General features: G+C 33.7%; 1 protein-coding gene across 1 annotated transcript in view; it reads right to left on the bottom strand.

Moving 5' to 3' along the window:
- Positions 1-22330, bottom strand: part of LOC306651046 (26S proteasome non-ATPase regulatory subunit 5-like) — a gene marked incomplete at its 3' end in the record, with an annotated part of 221764 nt that overhangs the window by 83219 nt on the left and 116215 nt on the right.

The following is a 22330-nucleotide window of genomic DNA, read 5'->3' as shown; positions in this document are numbered from 1 at the left end:
CTTGTACACATTTTGCCCATATTCTGAGACTTCTTGTGGGGCTGACTTTAAGGGTAGTGGAATAATTAATCTGGCAGATAAAATTTCAAGGCACTACAGAATTCAAATGGTGGCATGGGTATTACTGGCTGTTTAAAGGAAGGCTTAAAATGAAAATTTGGAGCAAAAAGTATAACAAAAAGATTTGGAAAATTTGTAGTTTGTTTGAGAAGTGCGTGTAAAATTGGTACAATAAAGGTGTGGTTGTTGAAGAGATTAGAACCACTAAATAGAAGCTAAGTGCTTTGTAACAGGACAATAGGAAAGATGCCTTGAAGGAATTTCAGGAATTGGTCAGATGCCCATCTATCTAAGGTTCAAGTGTGTAAAAGTGAAAATCATATTGAAAGATCTCACTTTAAGAAGGACCTTGAGAGTATCTTATTCACATAGGGGTACCTAAAAAGCCATTTACCCAGGATGTGTGTCACCATGTTTAGCTGCACAGGCACTCAGAGGCCACTGCAGTCATGGTTCAAGGGGTCCTGGTTACTTCTCATGGTAGCAGAAGGTCTTGATATTGGTTCATATAATGCTGATTTTTCAAGAATGTAGGATGCTGAAGTTAGCAGGTCAAGGAGGCATCCACCAAGATTCCAAAGAAAATCTTCAGAGACCAGGCAAAGTGTAGCAGGGTCTGAATTCTTATGGGCATCCTTTGAGTGGGCAATGAGTGAGACTGTGAGACTTAAGCTGAAGCTCCAATGAGAACCCCAAGAATTTACACATGCAAAGAACATGTAGTGTCTTCTAAGGAAAGCTATAGGCAGCAAGCTGAGTCAGTCCAAGTAGGAGACCACATGGGCTTCAGTCAGAAAGGCTGTAGTGATTGGGTTCATTCAGCTCTTTTGGGACTCAAAATTTGTCACCGCCTGCCCCACATGCCTGACATGGAGTTCCATGATTTAAGATTTGCCTTTCTGAGTTTCAGTCTTGGTTTGATACCATCCTTTTAATTATAGCCTTATTCCTCCCCTTGGTTTTGGAATGTTTACTCTGTGCCATTATATGCTGGAAGCTTGTATTCTGACATTTTTTTTTCATTTTTACAGGGATCATGGCTAAGCGTTTGCTTTAAGTCTCAGAGGGGACTTTGACTTGGGCTTTTGAGCATTCCTGGAGAAATTAAAATATAAAGATGCTTGGGGTAGACTGAACACATTTTGCACTGTGAGATAGGCATGTGCTTTTAGGGGTAGAGAAGAATGTCATGGTTTGGCTCTGGAACACCCCTCCAATATCTCATATGTTCATAGGTGGGGCTTTTAGGAACTGATTTCATCAGTAGGTCTCTGATATCATCAGTAGATTAATATGTCAATAGCTGAATGAACTACTGGGAGGCAGGATCTAGTTGGAAGAATTAGGTCACTAGGAGAATGCCCTAGAAGGGTTTATCTTTCCCATACTCCTTCGCTTCTCTTTCTCTGCTTTCACTCTGCCATGAGTTGAGCAGCCATTCTCTGTCATGCCCTTATGCCATGATGTTCTGCCTCAACTCAAGCCCAGAGCAATGCATCTGGCTGACCTAGGACTGACACCTCTAAACTGTAGACAAAGTATACTTTTCTTCCCTTAAGTTGTTTGTATCAGGAACTTTGATCACAGTGATGCAAAGTTGACTAATGTAATGCCTGTATTTAAAAAGAACACAAGTCATATCAAAAGATAGAAAGGAGTTTGAAGAGACAGATCATTATGGCCAGACTCAGTTATGACTCATATATTAGAATTACCAGACTAGGGGATTTTAAAAAAAACTATGATTAATATGAATGAGGGCACAAGTGGATAAAATAGACAGCATTCAAGAACAGATACAGTGAGATACAAATTCAAAGAAAGAATATAAGGAAAGTCTATAAATCAAAAACAGTAGTGGAAATGAAGAACACCTTTGATGGACTCTTTAGTAGTCTGGATAAAATAGAGGAAATAATTTCAGTAATTCAGTATATATTAATAGAAATTTTCAAAATAAAAAAGTACGGAGAAACAAAACAATATAGAACATACTATGCAGGAACTGTGGGAAAACTACATAAGTGTAAAATGCATAATGGAAATTATAGAGGGAGAAGCAAGAGAGAGGAACAGAAGAAATAGTTGAAATAACACTAGCTAAAAATTTGACAAAATTAATATTAAACATCACACCATAGATCCTGGAGGTTCAAAAATGACATGCAGGATTAAAACAAAATAACAGAAAAAAATAAACAGAACAATTCCTCCAAGGCATATCATATTCAAGCTGCAGAAAATCAAAGATGAGGAAAAAATCTTGAAAGAAGTCAGAGGAAAAATAACATCCATAGAAGAGCAAAGGCACAAATTACATTTGACTTCTCTTCAAAAACCAAGTGAGTATGAAGGGAATGGAGTAAAATATTTACATTTTTGATAGAAAACCCCATAAACCTAGAATTCTGTACCCTATGAAGTTGTCCTTTGAACATGAAGGAGAACTACAGACTTTCTTATAGAAACAAAAATTGAGAAAATTTGTGGCCAATTGATCTGCCTTGTAAGAAATGTTAAAATTAGTTCTTAATACAGATGGGCAACTATATCAAGTAGAACTCTGGATAAACACAGAGAAAGGAAGATCATCAAAGTAGAAAAAAATGAAAGCACAAAAAATACTTTAAAAATTTTTAGTTGAGTTAATACATAATAGCTTGTTTAAAGCAATAAGAATGCTATTTGAATATTCATGTTTATGTATAATCCATAGTATTTTGGAGTATATATACAGTACATAGCACTATGGATTATACATAAGCATAAATATTCAAGTTAGTTGAAATTGATATTTTAAACTCTAGGTTAACTAGTAAAAAACTGAAAAAAAAAGGTATAAATGATATGTAAAGAATGGAGAGAAAATTACATCATATAAAAATTCAAATAAAACCACAAAATGAAGAAGCAAAATGGAAGTCAGAAAAAGAATCAAAGAACAAAGACACTGTATAGAAGTAATATCACACAGAGTAATGTTAAATCAACTGCCTTAGTCAGTTTAGGCTGTCTTACCAAGATACCATACATTTCATGGTCTAGATAATATAAATGCCTGGAAAACCAAGATAAAGTTTCTAGCATCTTTGAATTCTAGTGCAGACTCCATTCCTGACATGCAAATGGTTGATTTTTCATTTTGTCCTCACATGGTAAAGAGAGCATGGGGAGAATGAATAAATATGAATTACTCATCCTATACTTATAAGGTCAAAGTCCTATTAGACTAGGGCCCTCCCTCATGACTTCATTTAAACAGTTACCTCCTAAAAGTCTTATCTTCAGACACAGTGGCATTGGGATTAGGATTTCAATGTAAGAATTATTGGAGGATACAATCCAGTCCATAGCACTAACTATATCAAAAATCACTTTAAACATTGATCTAAAGATACCAATTAAAATAGATAAGAGAAGATCCATTTTTTTTCCAATAATTAATACACTTTAAATTAGAATTCATATATTGATTAAATATAAATACATAGTGAAACATACATTGGAAGAAAGATAGCCTCTTCAACAAATGGTGCTGGGAAAACTGGAAATCCATATGTAGCAGAATGAAATTTAGCCCTTATCTTTCACTCTGCACAAAAATCAACTCAAAGTGGATCAAGGACCTCAGAATCAGACCAGAGTCCCTGTGCCTACTAGAAGGAAACATAGGCCCAACTTTCCATCACGTTGGCTTAGGAATAGAATTCCTCAACAAGACTCCCAAAGCACAAGAAATAAAAGCAAGACTCAATTAATGGAATGGTATCAAACTAAAAAACTTCTTAGCAGCAAAGGAAACAATCAAGAATGCAAGGAGAGAGCCCACAGAATGGGAGAAAATCTTTGCCACCTGCACCTCAGATAGAGCATTAATCTCCAAGATATATAAAGAACTCAGAAAACACCCCAAAACAAATAACCCAATCAATAAACGGGCAAAAGAACTGAACAGGCACTTCACAGAAGAAATATGAATTGTCAACAAACATATGGAAAAATGTTCAACATCTCTAGCAATTAGGAAATGAAAATTAAAACCACACTGAGATTCCATCTCACTCCAATCAGAACGGCAATTTTCAAGTATACAAGTAACAATAAATGTTGGCAAAGATGTGGGGAAAGGGTACACTCATACATTGCTGGTGGAAATGCAAAATTGTCACAACTACTCTGGAAAGCAGTATGGAGATTCCTCAGAAAACTTGAAATGGAACCATCATTTGACCCAGTTATCTTGCTCCTCAGTATATACCTAAATCAGCATACTACAGTGACACACCCACATCAATGTTCATAGTAGCTCAATTCACAATAGCTAAAATATGGAACCAATATAGGTGCCCTTCAACAGATGAATGGATAAAGACATTGTGTATATATACACAATGGAATATTACTTAGTCTTAGGGAAGAATGAAATTATGGCATTTGGTGGTAAATGGATGGAGGTGGAGAATATTTTGCTAAGCAAAATAAGCCAATTCAAAAGAACCAAAGGCCAAATGTTCTCTCTACTATATGGATAATAATTCACAATAAGGGAGGGAGGAGGAATAGAGGTACTTTGAACTAGGCAGAGGGGAGTGAACGGAGGGGAGGGGGTATGGGCATAGGAAGGATAGTAGAATGAGTCAGACATTATTACCCTACATGCGTGTATGACTACACAACCTTGCAACTCAACATCATGTACAACCAGACAAATGCACAGTTATACTCCATTTATGTATGATGTGTCAGAATGCATTCTACTGTCATATGTAACTAATTAATTAGACTAAATTAAAAAATAAAAAAAAAACAAAGAGGCCAAACAATCCTCAGTGTCTATGCATCTAATACCATTATATCAAGCTATATGAGGCAAAAACTTGTTGAACTGCAAGAAATGAATGAAAACCTTTATTATAGTTGGAGATGTCAACATCTTCCTCTGGAAATGGTCAGATGCAGCAGGCAGAATATCAGAAGGGGCATAATTCAACTCAAAAGTACCAAAAGTCAATTAGATATAATTAGTATCAATAGACTACTTCACTATCATTAGTAGAATACATATTCTTCTGAAGTTCATATGTAACCTTCACCAAGATAAACCATATTCTGTGTTATACAATACACCTTAACATGTTCAAATGACTAGAGATCATATAGCTAAATTAAACTGGAAATCAATAACAGAATGATAGCTGGAAAATTCCCCAAACACTTAGAGATTAAATGACACATATCTAAATGAGGTGTCTCAAAGAGAAATATCAAGAAATTTAAAAATATTCTTAACAAAGTAAAAATAAATATATAATTTATTAAAAATTTTGGGATGTTGGCAAATCAGTGTTTTGAAAGTAGTTTATAGCACTGAGCACAAATAGAAGCATTTACCTCATACCCAAATTGGGCAAATAAATTATAAGAAAATAACACTAAAGGCCATATTTCTCATTAAATAATGTAAAAAATCCTCAACAAAATGATTGTAAAGTATTAAATCCAATGATGTATGAAAAATATACATCATGATAAAGTGGAAATTATCCTAGCTATGTAAAACTAGTTCAACATTTGAAAATCAATTAATGTATTTCATCACACCAACTGACTAAAAAAGAAACATCATATGACCCTGTCAATAGATGTAGAAAAAAACGTTTGATGAAATCCAATACTTGTTCATGATAAAAAGTCAGCAAACTAGGAATAGAGAACTTTTCAACTTAATTAAGAATGCCTAAAAAAATCCGGCAGCTAACATTACCTTTAATGGTAAGAATCTACCTACTGATAAAAAGGAAAAGGTTCCCATTAAGATTAGGAATTATCCCTTTTCAAATTTGTGCTGGAATTCCTCACTAATGCAATAAAGAAATAAAAGGAAATAAAACATGCTGATTGGAAAAGAAGAAATAAGACTGTCTTAGTTTTCAGGTGACGTATAAGTAGAAAACCTGAAATAACAGGAAAAATTCCTACTGGAAGTAATAAGCAATATAGCAATGTGCAGCTTATAAGATTAATATTAAAAAGTAAATTGCATTACTATGTATCAGCAATAAAGAAGTTACATTTGAATTTAAAAACTTTACTATTTATATTATCACCCCATTAAATGAAATGCTCCAATATAAATTTAAAATTATGGACTACATCTATATAAAGAAAACTACTAGTCTGATGTGAAAAATCAAAGAACTACAAATGGAGATATAGTCCATACTCATGGTGAGTAAGACTCAATATTTTCAAGATATCAGGTCTGTACACATTTACTTATAGATTCATCATAATCCTAGCTGAAATCTCAGTAAGGTTATTTAAAGTATGTTTATATGAAGATGCAAAAACTCAGCATAATCAACTTAATTTTGAAGAAGAATAAAGTCATAAGTTTGGCACTATCTTCAAGACTCAGTATAATTCTACATTTATCAAGACTGTAGTATTTTTTTAGTAACAAAAGCACAAAACAATAAATCAATGGAACAAACAGAGGATTCAGAAACACGCACACACACACATGCACACACACATACATATAATTGACTTATCATAGCACTATAATATCATAGCACTATAGGAAATTATAGCACTATAACAAAGCAAAGATAATATTTTAACAAATGGTGCTAGAAAAACTAGATATCTGCATGCACAAAATCAGCATGGAGGACTTCATGATCTTTGCAAAATGTAAATCAAAATGGAACATAGTTCTAGATATGAAAAGCAAAACTGTAAAATTCTTAGAAAAGCTCATAGAGATGTGATGAAACACCATTGGTGTTCACTATAGATAATCTGAATGGTCTGGAAAAGTTTAAAACTCTGAACATTTGTGCAAAGTTAAAATGCAGAATTAGTTTGGGGTAATATTAGTGTCAGGTGTTTATTGCAGTAGGATTTATTATAATAAAATAAATGTTATTAATTTTAGATTAAGATTAAAATAACTATTATGATTAAGTTTGGGTTAATGTTAAAAGGATTAAGACTGGAATCCAGGATATCATTAGATTAGTGAATATCAATACATTTTTTTTAATCACCAAGTAAGATCATATAGATTTTCCGGTCAAAAAAAAAAACAAGAATCGAATTTAAATCTAATTACATACAAAGTTGAGAAAAAGTACTTCTTTCTAAACTACAATTGAACCAAAAGGAAATTAAAAGGTAGTGCATCTATAATAATATACTGATAATAAAATAATTTCACATATTAAATCTTAATGAATAGGACCAACATAATAGCAACAATTCACAGCCATAAATGTTTGCATTGTGAAATAAGTAAGAATTGAATTAGATTACCTTAATATTCAATGCAAAGAATTTTAATAAGAGGGACTTGGGCAATGAATTAGAAAAGAAGTAATGTTTATATCTTGAATTACTTAATATAATTTTTTAAAATTGTTAATACCTTCTGTGGACATACAAATGCAAAATCACAAAAAAGTGAGCATGCAATATAATATAATAACAATGATGGTGATAAAGCACTGTGATAAGTACTTTACACTCTTACTTCATTCTCACATGCTAACTCTAAAGATGATAATACAATCTCATAGAGGTTACATTACTTTTCAAGTATCACACAGCCAGAAAGAGGCAGAGCCAGTGACTTAAAACCTTCTCACTACATACAGGACCTTACTCTGAACTATATTACTACAATTATTTTCAAATTTAGCAATGCGTATTACGATAGTACCTTTGAAAATTTCAATACAATTGACTACTTTTTTGACAAAGTTACTAACCCTCTCCTAAATTTAAAAGCTGAAAAACATGAATAATCATGGCAAAAGCTACAAAGGGGGAACAAATTAATTTTTTTCCAAAATACTTCACGTTTTATGTAGCTTAATAAATGTATTATTTCAAATACCAGATATGAGATACTTCCCACCTCTTATTCTGTGCTTGAAAACAATGACACAGAAAAAGGACACAATTTATTCTTCAAATACAGATTGATTTTATTTACATAAGTTTATTGTAAATATTATAAAATATTCACATTTCAAGAAAAAATGTCCTCCTTTACCACTGTACTACTCTGAACATCCTTTGTAACACTACCCTTTATGAAATGAACTTTATAGAGAAATCTGTTCTTTTTGTTTGGTGTATAAACTTGCTGATAATTGTACTGTGCATTTACATACATGGAATTATAAAAAATTATAGCATGTAGCATTGTTTTATATATGTATTTGTTTATATCATGATGTATAGATCATTACACAACTTGCTTTGTCAATAATAATGGCATAGAAAATATCGTTTTTTCAAATATCTTGTCTTATTTTAATTTATATGTTAACTGCTGCAGCATAGTTCATAGTGTGACTTTACCAGAGCTTATTTTCTTAATTGCTTCCAATATTTCACTATTTTAATGTAATAATAAATACCTTATATATTATAGTTATGCATACATATGCTATGATTATACATGTAAGGAGTATGTGTGTATATATATATATGTATGTATATATGTGCATATACACACACACACACACACACACACACACACACACACACATACATACAAACACACAGGTCTCTGTCAGGTTTTCCAAATGTTCATATCTTCGGTATCATTACCTTTTTCCCTCTGGTCTGGTTTAACCTATGCTACGTTTTTTGCTAAGTAATTTTCATGTTTTTCTTAGTTTGCTAAAAATTATTTTTTAAAAAAGTCATTATTGGGTGTTGAATATTATCAAGCACTTTTTAGTTGGGCATCGTTTGAGATGATCAAAGCCTTTATTACTATAATTGACTAATAGAGTAAATTATATGATTAATTTTAATATTGAAAATTTTTGCATTATAATGTGATTTTTACTTGGTTATGATGTATTTTACTATTATAGCTAAATACAATTCATTATGTTTAATTGATCTTATTTTTCTTTTTAAGATCATGAGTTTGGCCTATAGCTAACTTTTTACCCAGTGTTCTTTTACTTCTAATCTCAGGATTATATTAACCTTAAAATGAGTTAGGCAGCTTCACATTTTGTTCTTATGTTCAGAAACAGTTTTCAGGAAATGAGATTTTTTTGAGTTATTGGTAGAAATCTTCTTTAAATACATCTGTGCTTTGCTGTATCTTTTGGAAAGCAGGAGAAAGGATATTTCACTTCATTTTTAACTTTGCCTATGTTTTTATTTGAATTCAGATGTACTATTTATTCTTGAGTTAATTTTGCAAAATTTTTTTCTAGAAAATTTTTATTTTATCTAAGCATTCAAATTTCTAAGGGTGCACATGGTGATTTCCATTCATGAAAACCACATAAAACTCTACATGCAGTTAAGAATATTGTGTGTGTTTGCAAGTATCTATTTTTATATGTTTGGTTGTCACTTGGCATCAAAGTGGGAAAAAGAACTTTTAGTATATTATCAGTCCTCTATCTTCAATATAGCTTATTGCTAATACTCAAATTTTACAAAGATAGCACAAAATAAAGTTTATATCAGTTGACATTTGAATAGAGTTGCAAACTACTAAAAAGTGAATGTAGTCATTTATATTATAAGTTATTTTCCCCTTGCAGAGGTAATGAGTTAATTGTTTCCATGTGTACTTTTGATGGCTTTTCAGTTTCCTTACTTTGGGAATCTGTCCTCTTCTTCAGGCCATGGATTCTAGAGGAAATCCTCACTCAGGAAACAAAGTAAAAAATAGGTGTAAATACCTTGATCATGATTGCTCGCTCTTGGTTGAATTTTATTTATATATTATTTATTGTAGGTGAGTGATCCCTGTTTTGGCTGCCCATCAGTTTTGCCTTTAAGGATGCTGTACTTCATTAACCATCACCTTGACTCTCTGTAAGTCAGAATCCCTTGGCTACCACTGAGACCTTGCCACTCTTACAAATTGTATCATTCTGGTTTCTAATGTTGAGCACCTTATGTGACCTCTATTTCTTTTTAGAATCCTATCATCCTTTTATTATCAATGAGCCCAATTTTGCAATAGCAACTCTTATCGTCAGCCTTGACCTACAGTTACCACCGTGACTAAATTCATTGTGATATTATTTCACTGCTTCTGTCCTTATTCCTTTGGTAAATGACATATCCCTCAGCTCCCCAGTGAATCATAATCATTCTTTCTTGTTTCTCTTCCTTTTATGGCATATCTAGAAAATCTTCTTTGGTGATTTTAATCTCTCTTGCATGTCTGCCATGGCAATTCTGGTATTTAAACTTCACTTCTTATAGAGTGATATTCTTATTTATTATCTAGGAACCTTCCCAGCACCATTTCCCCAGTTTATCAAACCCTGCATCTTTGATAAATATTTTAACATGGGAGTATGTTCTCAAATTAACACCCTCTACCTTATCTGGCCCTAGGTTCCTATCCTCTGAGCCATCAAATTCAATATCCAGTCAAATCCATGATTTCCTGGTTCCTGATTTTAGTAATAGGTTCCTAAGTATTGAGCTACTTTACAGAATAGACATAATTTCCTATTTTACAGATGAAGACACTACCACCTAGAAGCATTAAATGCTGGTACAAAGTCATAACCTGCATAAATGACATATTAGTTTCATTTCAAATCTATTTGAATAGTATTTCTCACTGGAAATGCAGCTCATAGACTATAGATCTGGATAGAAGGATGTTTTCTTGACACTGTAGTATAGTTCTGTAGTCATCAGCTCACGACTTAACCATCTACTTACTGAGATTTTAACTACCAAATCAAAGCCTCATTGTATGAATGTTTATACACAATATGCTGTGAAACAGAATTTTTGTAAAGAAAAAATTCCTATAGGATATACTCATTAAAACTGAAGGTAATAACTATAATTAATATAGGAAAAGATATGTGGAAGAATATCTTTTAAATTTTTAATAGTGATACCAATCACAGTGTTTTCCATGGCAGTTGTATACACTTTAGATTATCTTTGGAAGGTGGGTTATCTCAATCTATGAGTATACAAGTGCCATGATAGGTTACAGCTATTAAAGATTCATAAAGTTGAATGAGGATTGGATTCTATTAATTTACAAATCTAGAAGCTTAATTTCATAACCAGTAAAATACAAAGGTCAGAAGCATAGTTCATCCTTAACTTTTTCTTCCAATACTAAAATTATGTTAACATTTTTTTGGAGAATCGAGGTCACCTTATCTTCAATGCAACTTGTAAATTATATCCATTATTTGGCATGCAAAAGTTTGAAACCTTTATATACAACCTATCTTTATAAACCGCATTTAAGAAATATTTGGAAAACCACCTTAAGTTAGAAAACCCAAGAAGTTACCATTTTACTAAATGCCATAGTATCATAAAGATATGCCTTCCAAAGCTTTCGAAACCTCAGAACAAAAATATTCATGTGAGAGAACATTTATTCTGTCTTCTATAGTAAGCAACTGGTGAAATTGGAATGGAAAGAGGATGGTTTGAAATGTTTTATTTAATCCTATAATTCCTAAAAGTCAGGTTTTGAATTGATACTCAGTGTAAGCCAATCCAAAAAAATCAAAGGTCAAATGTTTTCTCTGATATGTAGATGCTACCCTACAATAAGGAGGGGAAGGGAAGAATAGAAGTTCATTGGATTAGACAAAGGGGAATGAAGGGAAAGGAGGGGGATAAGAATAGGAAAGACAGTGGGATGAATCTGACATAACTCTCCTATATGCATACATGAATACACCACAGTGAATCTCACCATCATATACATTCATAACATGGGGATCCTAATTAGGATAAGTCATATTCCATGTTTTTATAAATATATCAAATACATTCTACTGGGCTGTGTTTGTAACTCAGTGGTGGAGTGCTTGCCTAGCATGTATGAGGCACTGGGTCTGATCCTCAGCACCACATAAAAATAAATAAATGTGTCCATCTATAACTAAAAAAAAAAAAGGAGATTCTATTGTCATGTACAACTAAAAGAATCAATTAAAAAAGGTGAATTTTAACCACATGCTAGAAATATACCTGACTAGGAGTTCTTGGGCTGTAGTATGTGCTATGTCACTAATATGAAGCATGACCTTCGAAAAGTCACTTACATGTTTCACGACTTATTTTCTTCATTAGTAAAATGAAATTATTTCAAGAGGCCTTTCAAACTTTAAAAACCTATGACCACGAACTAAATAACTTTGTTGTTTTGGGACATTTTCACAATGTCTTTAAAGTGCTTTGACTAAACTTCCTTCTCAGATGAAGCTGAGGAACTCCTGCTTAAAGAGAGGCGCCTCAAAAAAACGACTATTTTCCCACTTTTTTGCAAGTGGGAGAAAGTTCAGAACATGCTAATTGGGCAAGCTTGAAATTCTAAGGATCTGCAAATGGAACAGGTGCAAATGTAACTGGTGATAATTGATGGCTAATTATGCAAGCAATAACACACCCCAGGGTATGGGCTTGTCTGCCAATATATACAAGCCTTAGGTGTGAGTTTATTAGCAGGCAAACACACACCCTGGAATTGCATTGTACAGAGAAAGTACTTTTGAAAACACAAAGTAGTTTTAATCTTTACTCACCACTTCATCATTGTAGCCCCTCCCATATGCCTGCTTAATCCAAACATCCATTTGGAAAAAAAATGAATGCTTTCATTTGCCTTTAAAAATAGCCTATAATGAACTGAATTAGCATTTAGTAAGAATTCATAAGGTGACACTAGGAAAGTGATTTCTCATAAAGAATTAATTATATTTGACTGCTATATAGTAAATTATTCCCTAATCTCTTTGAGGACAGTGTAGACCCCAGGGATTGATACTTAATGATAACAACCAGGAAAGCAATGTTCTTATCTGACAAGAAATTTGGAGGAAAATTATGAAAGAGTAAGATTATTCATTTTTTTCTTATGTGTAGAAAATATGTCACCAGGACACACTTAACAGATGGGGCAGTTTTTCCAACTAAGCATGAAGAAGAAGTAAAATAAAACCTAATCAGGAATACTGGATTTTGGTTCTATTTTCAAGTTACGACTCAAACCTCATCACTCTTCACCATCTCCACTAATATCACTTTAGTCTAAGATTTTGTCATCTGGATTACTGCTCTGGTGATATAACCACTTCCATCCCTGTCCCCTTTTAGTCTGTTCACATCAATCAGAGTGATGCTATTAAAATATTTGTCAGATCATGCCCTCCTATACTCAGGATGCTCTAAGGGCTCCTATTTCACTCAAGTGAACACTCAATGCCTGTATTAACTAAAAGTCACAGACCTGACCTCCTATGACCCTTGCAACCTCTTTCCTCCCTACTCTTCCTCCTTTTACTCTTTTTCAGTTACACTGACTTCTTTCCTGGTGTTTGAAAATACTAGTCACACAGGTATCTAAGGAACTTTGCTATGATTGTTCCCTGTGTCAGAATACTTTTCTCTCATATTTATATGACTTAATCTTTTACCTTCAATCAGAAAGTTGCTTAAATAGCACCTTTTCTGTGAAAATATCCCTTACCATTCTACAACCACTCCATATTAAATTCTCTACCCATTTTCTTGGATAATTCTTCCTTATATTCCTTTGAAACTTATGATAAATTCTATAATTCAGTTTATTATTTACTATCTCCTTCTCCCCACCAGAATATGAATTCCATGAAGGCATGGATTTTTTGTCTGTCTGATTGGTTGATATAAATTCAAAACAGAGCCTCATGCACATAGCATTTGGTTAATGCATACTTATTGATTTAGTAAACAGAGACTAGTATGTAGAATTTGGTTAATGCATATTTATTTAATGAATGAATGAAATAAGAATATTGTCAGGGAAGTTTCTAGTACTGATGGAGATTAAATGCTAAGACCTGTGCTGTGAGTGCTGGTCAATCTTTCGGAAATCTCTTGTATTTGTCACCATCATTGGGTTCACAAGAGCATGTAGATTATTATACCAAAATATTGCATATTAACAGAGAGATTAGAGCCATTTAGAATCCATATACTCAGCTTGGGTTTCATTTCTTAAAGACATGGACAATTGTTGGTTCAACCAATAAGGAAACTGAGAAACTGAGAAGGACATATTGAGATGCTAAATCTAGGGGTTCAAATATCTCTGTCTTCATATCTCTTTGTTTGGCTTAGCTGCATTATGCATAGATGTGCTCTACTTGTGCTGGGTGAGATTGCTATAGATCACAGACTCACCTTCTTAGTTTATACAGCTGACTTATTTCATCCAATTTCTCTCTCTTGGGACAATATTGATTAGTTCTCAGTAGGTCCAAAATCCACTCTTAGAACAGGATTGTACCCCTGGATAGAATATAATGATTGTCTCAGTCTGGATCATGTGTTGTGGTAGAGATAAAAATGAGTGGGTTGTATGTGGAGCAATGCAATTCACAAACTTGTTAGTATCTCAGGTAGTAGATGATAAATGCCTTAAGGAAAATACATGGAGAGGGTAAAAATACTACTACTTATAACAGCCACCACAAGTTCATTTCTGTTTGGTACATACATTGGGCATAAAAAAAAATTCAAGAATATTCATGAAAGCTATCTGGTGCATACTTCAGGACTAATTAAGATAAAAATTTTCTGTAGTTATTTCCAACGGAGGTCATGCTGAGAGTGAGGATGACGATGTCACCCAAAGAACACAGACATTGGAGACCAGGTTCAGAAGGCACAGATCTAGTTTTACTTAGGATTATACAAGACATATATAGCACACTATCCAATCAGGTTAACATGCTTGTTAAAGCTTAACAGAATCATCCTATCTGTAAGCTATACCTGGAACTAATGTAAACAAACCAAGTATCCCTAAGTGATTCTGCCCAGCAACAGGTCTGAGACAAAGGACTGGGGGAGGGGCAAGCTCCAGCACACAACATGAGGTGAGGCAGCGAAGGCGAGCTGACATCACAGCTTGCTGGGATGCCGGTTGAGTGAGTCTTTCCCTCAGCTCATAGCTCAGCCTCAGCAACTGCAAAGGCCTTCAGTCCATGGCGAGTCTTTACCATTACCTCAGTTTCTCCATCCAGACTGCTGGATTTATTTAAACCATGGTGTCAGTGACTGCTGTCAAATAAGCTTGAGGAATGTTCCCTACACTTTTCCATGATTTTTCTTTGTGGTGTAGTATTGTGTACCAACTCAGAACACATTCTCATGAATCCTAAAAACAGTGGTTGGTCTCTGGATAGGAAAGAGTTTTCTAATGTTACATGAGTCTTTTTGGAGTCAATGGGAAAGATGTCTAGCCTCTCTTTTACTGACACATATAGTTTCTCATTAAAAAGTAATACCAAACCAGGTGCAGTGGTATATACCTATAATCCTAGAAACTCAGGAGACTGAGGCAGGAGGATTGAAAATTTGAGTCTAGCCTCAGCAACTTAGTGAGACCCTGTCTCAAAATAAAATAAAAGTGAATGGGGATGCAGCTCAGTGGTAGAGTGCCCTGAGCTAAATCCCTAGTACAAAAACTAAAAAGTAATAATAAGTAGAAGGATATTATTATAGAATCTTTAGAAAGCAAACTAGCAACAAGAATCAAGTAAATCCCAGAAGGTAGTATAAGGTACTTGAAACATCATGTGTTAATATTGTTAGGGGTAATTTGAACTAATAATGTTACATTTCTTGGAGGGCATGGGATATAAAATTCTTCAATAAGTAGAACTTCTTAAAGATTTGTGACATAGAAAACAAAATGAGAATCTGGTGAAAATTATGTACAGATCAGTCTTGGGCTAGAGGTTCTTTCCCAGGTGAAGAGTTATACTTGCTTTTTTGACTGTACCAAATTCTAGGATTCACCCCAAACCAAACATTTTGCTGCAAATTAAAATTGCTTTGTCCTTTTAGAAAAGTCCCAATGTCCAGGACACAAGTGAGATAAATCAAATAAATTATCATAGGGAGATTCAGGCATCTGGATTTATAGATTCCTCAAAAACACAATGTCCTTTTAGGGCTGAGAAAAACTACCTTATTAAAATGAATATCTAAAGGTGTGTCCAAGTGTTACTATTATAGAAAAGTTCTGTGGGTGAATTTAACATGCACAAAGGGTTTAATATTATTTTATAAGTTCTCAAATGTTATTGTGACTGGATTTGGAAATCAAGGGGTTCCATATGGAAAACAATGACTGTTAAATAATCTTGCAGGAAATTATAGTGTATACCCAAAATTTCTTTAAATTGTGTGTATACTATGGTCATGTGTGAGGTCTGCTGAACTTTCATACTGACTAAATACTCCAATCCAAAGGAGAAAAATATTGGACAAAGGTATATTAATCTGAATTTCAAAGAAAATCTCATGAATTTTTAACTCATTCTCAGATCACAGATTTCTACTCTTATTCTTAAATTAATAAAAAAAACTGCATCGATACTGCTAAAATGGGAGTTGTGTCACTTTGTTATTAACAGGTTTTAGTGGATTCTCATCTCATCCTAAAAGCTCATTTCACTGTAATGGATATAAGACCCTACCCAATAGTGTTCCAGTGCTTTCTCTGACCAACCTTCCTATTACCCTTACCCTCATTCAATCTCCTTCAACAATACTAGATTCCTTGATGCTAATCAGCATGTCAGGAAAGTTTCTATCTTATGAACTTTTTATCCACTACTCCTTCCTGGCTTACTTTTCCTATGGATATCTGCATGTCTCACCCCTTTCAAATCTTTCCTCAAATATCATCTTTCCAAGGTGTTTAACCCTAATTACCCAGGAATTTAAAGCTCTCAGCATTTCTAATCCCAAATTATTATTTTTTCTTCCATTGCATTTTCATCTTCATATACTAGAAATACTAGAAAGTGTACTGCATTGTCTATTATCTATTGTCTATAGCTACAACTCTCAAAGGGAAAGCATTTTTGTCCGTTATGTACATATTTATGTACATGGAGGAATGAGAATAGTACCTGGATGATAGAGGATACTCAACTAATTTTTTGGTATATGTAGATAAATTAGATTTGGGCTTTTCTTCAAGATATGGGGTTCCCCAAACACAGAAAGGATGATCAGATTCAAGGAAGCCTGAAGTAGGACAAGTAGAGCTAGTAATAATAGCAGTAGCAGCAATAATGGTGTTATATGAATTCAAGTGATTGATTTTTTTTCTCAGACATTATTGTCATAAAAGGTCTCTACATCTATTCTCTTACACAGTATTTAAATACTGTTACAGTGATATGTCCAGGAAATTAAATCTAATTCTAAATTTATTAATGTTCTAGTGAGTAAGAAGAGATTTATCTTTTTTATTATTTGTCAAAATTTGTGTGACAGGGAAGAACATTTTGGTCGATATAAAATACAAATATTGCTTAATCCTGCCATGGATCATTTAGAAATAATTGTACCTACAGTAAGGTGATACAGGTAGTAGATATCTTCTATAACAATTTATCATGTCATTTAAAAAAATTGGCAACTGCCTCTGCCAGGTTCTACTCCATACTAAATGACAATCACAAATGCAAAAGCATTGGCACCAAGTTTTATATTCCACAGTAGAATAAGAATAATCTTGTTATTTAATTTGAAGATAGAGCTAAGTTCTTTGAATGTTCTTTTTTTTTTTGATAGTATTTTTTCTGTTGTGGACTCATTGTCCATATTATAACCATAGGTTGGTCAAAATAGAAAACACCCACTTGAATGCTAAGATATTGACACAGATAACAGCAATGAAAAATATAACATCTTCAACAATATAATGTTCTAATTCCAGATGGTGAGAAGACACAATTGCAATTAAATCAACTGTGACTGTTTTAGTCCTTAATGTAACTACCAAGAAACTTGAATAGGCATTTTGCCTTCCAGAGAGAGACACTATATGAATTTATTTGACCAGATTATGTCATTAAAACTCAGCTGGATTTAGTGATGACAAAAACTAGTACTAATGATTAAATTATAATTTTCATCTTTTTGGCAATAAAGCAGTATAACAAATTCTATATTTAACATGTAAATATGTCCTAGAAAGTTCACTATCTTCTTTCCCACACCTACTGGATTCTTCTCCTGATATAAACCTGATAATATAACTTAATAAGGAATGTACTGAATTGCTCATTTTTATAGCATTAAGGATAGATTAGTCTTAGGATAGAAAACATGAACAACAGAAGCTGAATGAAAGGATCAATAAACAGGCCAAGTGAGTAACCAACTTAATGGGGTCAGATTGAAAGGAAAAGTAATAGAAAATAGATATTGAGGAATCCTTAGCAAAGTAAAAGCTTAAGAGAAGAATAGAGTAATAGCAAGAGGAAATCCATGTGCCTACAAGGAGAAACTTCAGTTAGCTTTCAACAGTTTCCTGGAGCTTTAGACATTAAGGAAAAGAAGCTATTGAAGGTACCACTCTGATGATGATTCTACAATAATTACCCTAACTTGGTAGCTTTAGAATATGTTTATTAAGCATCTCGTGTGTAGAGTGTTCATTAATTTTCATTGTCCATTTCCCCTACAGTTGATTGGTAAGAGCAGTATGGAATTCTGTGTGTAAAAGGATTTTGTAGCATATCTGGGGTAAATAGAAATGACTGTCTTAATGTCTTTCATGCTTCCCTTACAAGTATTTTCATGAGAAGTAAATAAGATGACTTGTATTAATAACCAAGCATAAGGCCTAATGTAGATTAAACTATGTGATTTAGATGTCCTTTGGTATAAAACATCATAAAATCTAAACATATTTCAGGAATAAAGAAAAATATTTGGTTCGTTAACTGAAAGATCCAGATATTGGATATGCTTTGGTCACAGTGTGAGCCACAGGTTCCTTATGCCATTGATCTCTCAATTTATTGGTGGCTATCTCAGCTCAGTTCTCCAACCTGTGCCAAATTCTTCCCAGTCTGTCTTCCCTTACAGAAATAAAATGGTTCCACAAGTTCCAGGCTTTACATCCACACATCAATTGATCAACTTCGTTATCTCATGATGGAGTCAGTTTCTCTAGAGCAAATTAATTGAAGTTGGGGCTTCATTCAAATACACATAAGCATTAAATAAAGGTAAAGTATTATATTAATTAATTTGATTTTCAGGATGGGTGTCAGCTCTTGTGCTGCTTGTCAAATCTTTGTTTTGTTCAGTATTACGTTTGTCTAACATATTTTAATTTAAAAAGGCAAAACAAATCATAGAATAAATTAACTTATCATTGAACTTGAATAGCAAAGCTGATGTTTCTGCATAAATCTAGCTTTGGAAAACTCAAGGTTGTTTGTCAAATCTAGTCTCCCAAGAAGGTTGATCCAAGTCAGTTACACATAAATAGTTTTCTAGCCATGTGCCTGGTCCAGTCAGAGGAAGAAATAAAATTTGTTCATTACCTGCCAAACATGATTCCATCATTTTTTCTAACCTTCAAATATGATGATGGGTCATTTCACATGGTATTCTTTGGTTCCCCAGTTGTAATGACAGATGTGATTTACTCCTGTCTAAAGTTGGTAGAAAGTCTAAAAGAAATACCATTCAAGTCCTTCACTTACCTAGTTATCACTTGTTATGTTCCAGATATTCTAGTATGATTCAAAAATACCCTGCAATTCTTACCAAAATGCAAATACTATTAATACTAATGTACTCAAGTTTCTCAGTGAGTACAGTAAGTGTAACTTTGTGAGGCATATAGATCAATGGTACAGAATAGAGAGCCCACAGAAATTCAACCAAAAATGTAACATTAATTTATCTTTGTCAAAAGCACCAAGAAGAAAAAATGGGGAAAGAAAAGTTTTTTCAACAAAAAGTGCTAGGAAACCTGAATATCCACATGCAACAGGATAAAATTGGAGATCTATCTTACACAATAAACAAATATCAGCTCAAACTGGACTAAAGACTTACACGTAAGATCTAGACTATCAATATTTTAGAAGAAAACTTATGGGAAAACCTCAAAGACATTGGTTTTGGCATTGAAGCTAATGCCAGGTTGAAAAATAAAAGGTACATTGATAATATCTTAGATGGGAATTATCTTGGTTGTTTGAAGGTCTATACTCATACACATTCATTTGTTTTTCAGGGATGATAATCATTCTTTAAATATGCTTTTCTCAGTACTGATCACATCATTTGATAAAAATATTTTTTTCTAAGAAAAGGATAGCACTGAAATAGGGTATAAGATCAGCAAAGAACAAGGGTATTAGATTGAGCAGGTGATGAATACCTGGCTACAAAAGAAAAAGCTTTGAAAGGGAGAAAGGACAAGGTTCCATTAGTGAAACAATGGGACAACCAACCCAATATATTCTGACTACTGTCCATTGTGTCCAAAGGGGAGCTAGTGTAAGTGCTAGGAAAGCAATTTGAATGTCAAAATCTGTCATACCAGCCCCATAAATTAGGGTTCTTATTTTTCATGTGTTACCCTGTCCAAGGATGAATAAAAAGAAAAATGCCATATCTTTCAAGGTAGGAAAACAAAAGAGTGACTTTAATGCTGTTTTATGAGGATTAATAATGCTTCCTTGCATGCATCATCACTTACCCTAATCCTTCCATGTGGTCCATCACTGTTTTGACTCAGGAAAAGTTGAGGAATCAAAGTCAGTAGAATGAGGGCCTAGGTGTTCCAAAACAACATTCAAAGACCAAGTCTGAGAGACAATTCTGAGAGATGAGGGCATGTGCCATTTTCATTTGACTCTTCCCCATGGACTGGTAGTTTCAGGAAATTTCTGGAATCTTTAGGATTTCCAAAAATGTTAGATCCATGCTAATATCTGTATTACTATGGGTATTAACAATCAAATTAATATCTAAGGGACATTGTAGGAGATAGAGATTTAGGTGATAATAATTGTGCCCATTATTTAGATGTTGTATCTCAGCGCTAAGCCTACCCCTTTACTTATCTTCAGAATGTTGAAGTGCATCGAAAAAATGTGGGGAACTATGAAAAAGAGATTTCTGCTCTTCTAACTTCCACCTATTAGGTCTAGTAATTAGAGTTCTGAAAGAAGAATAAGAGGCCAGATGAGGGAGAAGGGTTGCCAAATAAAATATGGGATCTAAAAATAAATTTGAATCTCAGGTAAACAATGTAGCATTTTAGTCAAAGTGTGAACCAAATATTTTGTGAGACTTTTTATATTAAAAATTATCTACCAGTGGGTGACGTGGTGCATGCATTTTTCCAGTGGCTCTGGAGGCTGAGTCAGGAGGACCATGAATTCAAAGTGAGCCTCAGTAACTTAGCAAGGACCTAAGCAACTCAGTGAGAACCTGTCTCTAAATAAAATACAAAATAGGACTGGGGATGTGGCTCAGTGGTTGAGTGCCTGTGAGTTCAATCCCTGGTATTTCCCCCCAAAATTATCTGTGTATCTGAATTGAAATTTAACTGGGCATTCTTACTTATTAAATCTGAAACCTTGAGTGAGAGAAGATATGACAATGACACCCAGACACATTTCTTCATCCCCAGTGGCTCTCAGGCACAAGGGCTTTTTCTAACTTCTGATGTTTGTGCTGTGACTAAATTAGGACTATACTATAGTGAAGATTTCTATTAAATACATGGATTATAAGATAGGATGTGTTAGTTTATAAATTTATGCATTTCTTAATTGGCATTCATATTTGTCAATTTTCCACCACTGTGACCAAAATACCTGGGGCAGGGGGAAACAACATAGAGAATGAAAAATTTTGCACTTACAGTTTAAGCCGTTCAGTCTATGGTTGGCTGACTCCATTGTTCTGAGCCTGACATGAAGCAGAACATCATGGTAGAAGGGTGTGTTGAAGGAAAATAGCTCAGTTCATACACATAGGAAGGAGAGAGGATGGGGGAGATCTACTTCCTCCAGTCACCCCCTACCTACTTAGAGTTACCACCCAGTATTCAAATCATTCAAATCATTAATCCATCAACAGATTAATCCACTGATTAGGTTACAACTTTCACAATATAATCATTTACTCTCTATACATTCTCACATGAGCTTTTTGGATGATACCTCATATCCAAAGTATAACAGCATGCTCTGTTAATGTTTGTGGCCACATTGCTAAGAGCAGAAAAAGTAGTATGATGGGGCAAAGAACATCATACTCTCCTTTGTCCTTGGTTGCTGCTGAAAGAAAAGGGCAATTTGTTTTTGTTTTGTATAAGAAGAAAACAAAAATAAATGGAATTTATCCATGAATTAAATTCCCTTAAAGAGAAATCTTAAAGATAATTTAGTTCTTTTTCATC

This window comes from Sciurus vulgaris (assembly GCF_902686455.1).
Source record: "Sciurus vulgaris genome assembly, chromosome: X".
Lineage (NCBI taxonomy): Eukaryota > Metazoa > Chordata > Mammalia > Rodentia > Sciuridae > Sciurus > Sciurus vulgaris.
Note: the sequence above shows the minus strand (reverse complement) of the source record. Positions and strands in the feature narration are given on the sequence as shown.